The sequence below is a fragment of the Chiroxiphia lanceolata genome, chromosome 3 (genome assembly GCF_009829145.1).
Source record: "Chiroxiphia lanceolata isolate bChiLan1 chromosome 3, bChiLan1.pri, whole genome shotgun sequence".
Classification (NCBI taxonomy): domain Eukaryota; kingdom Metazoa; phylum Chordata; class Aves; order Passeriformes; family Pipridae; genus Chiroxiphia; species Chiroxiphia lanceolata.
In genome coordinates, this window is record NC_045639.1 from 82,180,867 (window position 1) to 82,188,417 (window position 7,551).

The following is a 7,551-nucleotide window of genomic DNA, read 5'->3' on the forward strand; positions in this document are numbered from 1 at the left end:
CAACAGAAAACTGATTTGTGATCACTGAATTTGGACAACGTGGTCAATGTTGTATTATCTGTTTGTCTTCCACTTTCATGTGTATTCACTATCCTAAGGGAGTTGTTATATGTCAGGAGCATCTATATGGACTCTGTCAACTCTTCTTTAGTGTCAAATTATATCAGAACAGAGACATTTTCTATCTTTCAGCACTATGGCTTTTGCCCAGTGTAACTGGATATCCTGGGGCTTTGTGGCTGGCATGCTGGGATTTGGACATTTAGTTCTTTTTTTGTGCATGTGTACCTGCTTTGTCTTTCTTCTGTACTTACAAAATGGGAGAAAAGCAGAAAAGCACGGTCTAGTCTTGAGAGGGATGTTATTAGGAGAAATGTGCTAAAAGACTGTAAGAAGCCAAGGATTTAGTAGATAAAATGTGAATTTGCTATAGACTGTTTCTAAAAGAAGGCGTATCTTGTTCCATACTAATAGCTGTGTGGCATTTTGGCACGTAAGTGAAAAGCTGTTGCTCCCAGTGTCTGCTAGGAGATCATATTATTTCCTTCTCTTTACTCGTAATGCGTTTACCCTGCCTGTGATTTATGTAGCCAGGAACAAGAACTGAAGCACTTACACAGGGGAGATGTGTAAGTGCTTGCATGGGTTCCTTGTATGTCAGAACTGTTAAAAGCTAATCTTCAGATCTATAACCCATAGGACAGTGTTTCTGAAGAGAACACCTTGAACCTGTTTGTATTTATTTATTAGTTTCACTGCTGTGTTATTTCTATCCTGTTTAACAGCTGATATCGTCCCATGTTTTTCAAGATCCCAGGGTTTTTATTGTAGCTGCAATTGTTCTTTTGTTGAGATCAGCAGAGCAGCTGGGCTTCTACAGCAAACAGAGACAGTAGGTCTATTTTAGTCAATGAGCTAATAGTTTATGCGAGTCTAGGAAATTCTGCTTTTTATTAAACTGCAGCAGCTTGTTCATACTCTGGTGGACTTGTCATTAATATAATATCCAGTCTTCTTAAAATGTGCGCTGCTTGTTTTGTCCTAATCCATCTGTTTGAAAAACGAAAAGTTAAATGGGCTATGAAGTATGTGTGTTGCTTTGATCACAGATTTGGAATTTCCTGCCTCATATAAAGGAGCAAAGATTAGCCTTAAAGATGTAACTTCAGTCTAACACCCAGATCTAACATTTGCATTGCAAAAGGGGGAACAATCATGTCTTTGCAAGGTATTCTAGGAGACCCCTTTTCCAAAGTAGAAGATCTGCACTTCAGATGCTCAGATAAATTGTCTGGAGTGTCCCTTCTTTTACAGACAGCTGCTAAGACCTAGGAGGGATGCTGTCTATCCTTGTTGCCACTGACTGAAGCACAGGAGGTAACTTCTCAAGTATGTGCTATTTCTGTATAATCTGAGTTTCATTGTATTAGTTGGGCTGAACATCCTACAGGTCATTAGGAAAGGTATGTAATATAGGAAGGTTTAACAGAGATGCACGCACAGAAATGTCCTGTCCCTCATACAGATGGTATCAGAAAAAATTTCACATATTTGCTGATGTTCCTTTGCTACTTGAATATCCAGCAAGAGAAACAGCACCTGAAGAGTAAGGCAAATATTATATGAAACAGGCTAGAAAGCTAGAAGACAAACTCTTCCAGTGAGCCATGATGACTGGCTGCATTCTCACTAAAACCCTACCATCCAGGCCTTTTCCCTTCATGCTGTTAATGCACCATGCAAATAATCTGATGTCTGTGTAACCTGTATCTCTTTTGTCAGTAAGAATGTAGCCCTCTAACCTCTGAAAGTCACACCTACTTCCCTGGACAATTACTTTGGCCATTTTGTGCTAGAAATGGTCATTTGGTACTGCACTAACTTTAAAAAAAAAAAAGTTTTAAATTACCCTGAATGGAACTTTAAAAGGTAACAAGAAGGGGCCAAAGGGAGAAGAACTAGACTTAAGCTCTCCATATTCTGCATATAACAGAGCCAGAATAACATAGTACCCCATTCTCTCTGTAACAGGAAAAATCCTTTAGACTGGCTCTCCTGTGCAAGCACTGCAAAGGCAGTTTAAATACAGCAGAAACTGACTCACTGACAAAGTTGTGAGCAGGTTCTAATTTGCAACATCCTGTTCGACTCAGGCATCCAAAAGGTCCATGAGCAGAAGTCACTGCAAATCAGTCCAACCTCCTGGTGATCGTCACTTGTGTAGGTGTTAGTGCTGAACACTTTCTCACCTCCTGGAATGCAGGAGGGCTTTTGCTTTGCAAAGTTTTCAGTTGTTGCAGTTTATCTGAAATTACCCTGGTCAAAGGTTCATGTGCTTTGTAAAGCTGAGGTTCCAGGCCAGCATGTAGAAGGTATGGAACTGGAATGTATGTGCTCCTGAGGGGTGCCTTTCTAATTCTTCCTGGTGGGAAGGTGGATGAAGAAATTAATAATTATGAATTCTATTATGCCTTTTTAAAAATAGTTTAAATTAAAGAAATACACATTTAGGAAACAGTAATGGATCCACACACTGCTTAAAAACTGAAACAAACATGAACACTTGCAAAATGACATTAAAAACTTAATTTTAAAACATTTTAATAATTTCACACTAAGGCAAGGAGGTTCCAATTAGAAAACTATCCAGTGTCAGAGGGGCAGCACGGAATGCTGTTGGATATCTGAGCCCTCAGCTGACAAATGGTTTCTAATTTGGGGCCAAATTAAACTCTCATTTACGCTGGCATGTGTCCCCGGGAACTCTTTTCACTTCATCAGGGTACTTGAGTCTTACCCCTATGTAGCTGAGACCATAAATGAGCCCTTTTGAAGCTTTTTGCTACTGAGAATTCTTTCAGAGCCTCATCATTATTTAAGTTCTTTCCTGAATAATGAACAGGCAGAGACAGCAGAGAGAAAAGACTGACAGGCTGTTATAAAACAATAAAATGACCTGAAACTTGATGATTCTGACTCTGTTATAGTTAGCACTCTTCAAGTTAGTCCTTATTGTTTACCTCCCACATTTAAATCCACTAAACATTGGGAATCCAGAAACTCCAGATTATTAAGGTATTGAGTGGACATGATTACAGCATATAGCATTGTGTTATTCCTGTGGAGGCTTTTCAGAATTGTCTTTCAATGACTTCTTTCCAAGCCTAAGTAAAACAGATCTTTACAGCTGGACATTTGTGTGGCGTACTAGATACGTTCCATATGAGTGTGACCTTCAAGCACTAGCTGTTATGGGCACATCTCTTGTGGTTAGCATGATAAATGATGCTACGCTGGCTAATTAAATCAATACATCTCATTAATGTCTTGCAGTTTCTGAATTTCTTGTCACTCTCTAGTCCCATGGAACACTTTCTGTATTTGCTCTTCACAGATTGACATGCAATTTTTTCAGTCTTTCTCAGCAGATACAGCAGTTTCATCTGAAAGTAAGTTTGAGAAGTATATTTAGTATGTCCAATAAGAGAACAGTTGAAAGGTAACTGGTAGCACCTCCTGCTTCCCCATTAAATTTATTTTCACCCTTTCACAAATGGAGGACCTTCTGTGTCTTTTGGACTAAAGTTACAAGATAAACAATGGAAATAACTTTTTTTATTATTATTCAATGTGTTGGGAATTGTGTTAAGCAGGGAGAGAACAGCTGCTGAGAGATATTACATTAAAGAATGTAAAAAATCCTACAAGGATTTTCGCTCTCTTGCAGCACTGACAAGGATCTGAGTAAGGAATATGGCAAAGAATATTGTCCCCATGCCTATTGTGTGTCTGTCTCTATGCTTCCACATAATAGAAAGCCTTTTTCTGGTTCCTTCTTGACTTTTGCAATGTATTAAAGACCTAATAAAAGAGGTTTAAAACCATTCCACACAAAAAAATCCCTGTTTTTCCACAAAAACAGTAGCCTAAATATCTCTCAGAATATGTTAATTGTCTCGGCTATTTTGCAGGGGGTTTTGTCCCCCAGTAAATTGTGTTTTCAATACCACCTCAGAACAGAAACAAAAATATTGATGTTTCGGGGTTTTGTGTTCTCTATAAATTTTGTTTTTCTTTTCTCTTCCATCCTTATTTACAATTCTTTTTCACAGGCCAACAAAAGGGAAGACAAGGGAAGAAATTTCTCCAGTTAAGCATTTCTCTAGAAGAGCTTGGAAGAAGCACATTTCTACAACAGCTAACCGAGAAAGAGGAAACAAAAAAGAAAAACTGCCAATGTTTTAGTCAAGCCTAGCTTACCAACAGCTCATGTCTGGATAGCTTGTTATGATTCAAGTGGATATATTTTAATAGGGGGAAACCCAAAGTTTGTTTGAATGCACTGAATACCAGTAATTCCCCAAGAGAGAGCCTCCTGGCTGTGGGCAAACACTAACCTTGACTTGGACTCTGTGACATAAATGCGTTTGATCGTCACACACTAATGCCCTTGGAGTTGCCCCCATCCCTGCAGCATGGTAGTATGTAGGAACACAGCTTGGGTTCTCCCTGGGAATCCTGTCTTGCCTTTCTTGATTTGTAATGAGGCAACAGAAAGATTCTGGAGTGGAAACTGTGACAACAGCCCTCCCTGCACCCCTACAACCACTAACTCCAGACCCCTGAGCTGTGGTGCAAATGGGAAGGGAAAGGTAAGGAATAAGCAACCAAACCAGTAGATTCATTAGGATGGAGCGCTGTAATCACTGGCATGATTACACACACAGCATCTTACTCAAAGACTTGTCCAGGAAGCCTTTTGCAGGTTACTGAAATCTGCTTTTTGCTGAGCCTGGACCTCTTGTGCAGGACTTTTCCTGCCTTCTTTGCACTATATATAGTAGGTATGTTAGCAAAGGCCCTGAATATAAAAGAAGTCCTCAGGTTCTGTTGCTTCATCTACCACTAACCTGTCACGTCGTGATTTGTCCTGCAAGAATTGGGGCTGCATTCTGAAATCCAGCTTGTTATCCAGAGGTGATTCAACACAGCTCTCGCCCATCCTTTTCCTGCAGTTAATAGAGCTGTCAGCTCCCCTGTCATTTCCTTGTCATCCTGTCCCGAAACATATAGAAAACCTTAAAGAAAACTTTAAAGGTCATCCCAGGAGCTTGAAATAAAATTGACCCTTATTAAAAAGTACATGCAAAATAGCTTGGACTTTTCACTTCAACTGCTATTTATATTTGCCTCTTGTTCCACAGAGAGTTAATGTGTATTGAAAATATGACATTTTCCAGGAAAGTATCTGTTACAGGTGCCAAAGGTTGTTCTGTTGTCAATGCTTTGTGATATTTTCATGGCATGTTTGGAAGAAAGCTTTTTCTCTCTGTCTCCTTCAGTTGCCTTAAGCCCAGCATTACCATCTCATTCAAGAGATGATAATGACTGTGTTCACTTGTTGCATTGGATGTTTGTGCCAAGGGTGTTTATGAATGTTCTAGCTGATTTTAAATACAAACTTCAATGCCTGGAGACACCTTTGTATTAAAAGCAATTGACTCATCATAGCAGGGAAGGAGAGGTTCAGCAGGTAAAGTGGCACTCAGTCAAGAAGGTGCTTCTTGGCTAGTAAAGTACAGGGGATGACAGCTGCTCTGACAAAGTGACATTTGCATCTCCAGAGAAGTGAGACTTTCTTAATTTAACTGGAGAAGTGTCAAGATCATCTGCTGAGTAAGTTAGAAGGAAGTAAGTTTCAGATGGAAAGAAAGAAAATTTCAAGAGGAAAAATTAAATCTACTCAGAGCCCCTGGAAAGGACTGTAGTTGTAGACATTGGTGTGGAGGAGAGGTTTTTTCTAACAAGTGCAGTCTGTGACATATGGTACGCAGGGAAACAGTGTCCCTGACGTGTCAGGAGAGTACCCACAGCAAATGAGTAGGATATGGAGTAAAAAGAACCTTTCATAATTTTCCTTATTAGCAGGCTGAGCATAGGCTTCTTTGTTATGCCTTAAACTCCTTTGTTACAGTGGTGTCTACTTTGGGTGCTGTAAATAAATCCACTTGGATTTTGCTTTAACTCAGACGGACTTAAAGCACCTGGTTAAAAAGACATTTCATGCTGAAGGCTGGCACAGCCCCACTAGGGAACTGGGGATGTGGTCACCTAGAAGCGATGAGGGGAAGTCACTTCTTCCCGCAGTGAGGGATCGCTATGGAGGCTCCTAGCAGGATGCTGGTGAGCATACCTGAATCTCAGTGGTCCTGAAGGGATTTGTCACCCATGCACTTGAGCCATGCTGTGTTTTAATTCCTCTCTGAAAGAGTGAACTTCTGTGTTAGAGTGAGTTTGTCTTTCTCCATTTCTTTCTTTGCTCATGAGCAGCTCCTGGTTTGCTGGGGATAGAAGTAGTTTACTAGCAATCATGTCAGAACATTTGCTAGCAATTTACTCTGGCTTTTAAGTCATAAAGCAGCAAAGGGAATTACTGCTGCCATTTCCTAAGCAAGGCAACAAAGGCATAGATGTAATAATGCCTGCCCCTAAGTATTTGCCCATTTTTTTTCACATTCCTCTTTTTGTTTTCCCAAGCAAAAAGCATCACTCCGTAGCAACCATTTTAAGGCTGAGGGCACATTGAAAACAAGCTTGACAAATGAAAGTGAGATGCTGCAGCATGTGGGACTAGCAGAGCAGCCTGGTGGAATTATCAAGCCCATGCTGTGCATGGCCCCACTAGGCTGCATCCCTGGGAGTCACAGGGATGGGAAAATTGCAAGCAGGCACCTAAGCTGGCAATCAGGAGCTGCTTATGAAACAGGCTTCTGTGTCTTAGCAACTCTGAACCCTTTCTAAGAGTTGAGTGCTGTGCTCTTTTTTTTTCGGAAAAAAAAAAAAAAAAGTGGTGAACGTTAGGCTTGCTTTTTAACAGGAGTGGAGATGTGAAAGTCTCAGTTTTAGATGCTGACTAGGTGGGTACGGCACTTACCTGGGCTGTAGGAGGCACAGATTCAGACCTTACCTTTGCCTCAGGAGATCTGACCATCAGTGTTTGATGAATATATTCATCACCAGGATGTGGGGTATCTAAGGCAGGACTCTTCCTAGATATGGGGCTGGCTCAGTGGTACCATCTAAAGACTCTACAACAGGTGTGGCTCTGCTGTGCCAGCTGTGCAGTCCTGCCCACTTCTCCGTGCCAGCTCTGATGGCTTTCTGACCTCACAACACATTGCTATGATTCACAAAGCAGAAGACATTCACCCTGGTTTTATTGGTTTAGTTTCTCCTGGAAGAGGACTAAAAAGGGAAGACAAAGGTTCTGAAGAGCAGGACTTTGTTCCTTGAGTATCAATGACTGATTGACTTGACCCTGCTGTACCATTTATGTATGATCTCACCTGTCAAAGCTGCTCACTCAGGATATCACTGTAAAATATTCCCTGAGCTTGATAAAGACTCTTTAGCCCATAGCTGAAATGCTCATCTTCAAAAGATGAGACATGGACTTTCTTTTCTTGCCATGTATTTCTCGCTGTATTGTTTTTTCCATTTGAAATCATACTGAGCACATTCCAGTTGTATACCTGTCATATACAGTAAAAC

At 40.6% G+C, this 7,551-nt stretch overlaps 1 long non-coding RNA gene across 1 annotated transcript; it reads right to left on the reverse strand.

Moving 5' to 3' along the window:
• Window positions 1–325: 325 nt before the first annotated feature.
• Window positions 326–5,203, reverse strand: LOC116785259. The gene is made up of 3 exons (XR_004356454.1): window positions 4,911–5,203; window positions 2,105–2,422; window positions 326–1,050 (listed from the first exon to the last, which is right to left on the reverse strand). It is a non-coding gene; the product is annotated as an uncharacterized LOC116785259 (long non-coding RNA).
• Window positions 5,204–7,551: the final 2,348 nt, after the last annotated feature.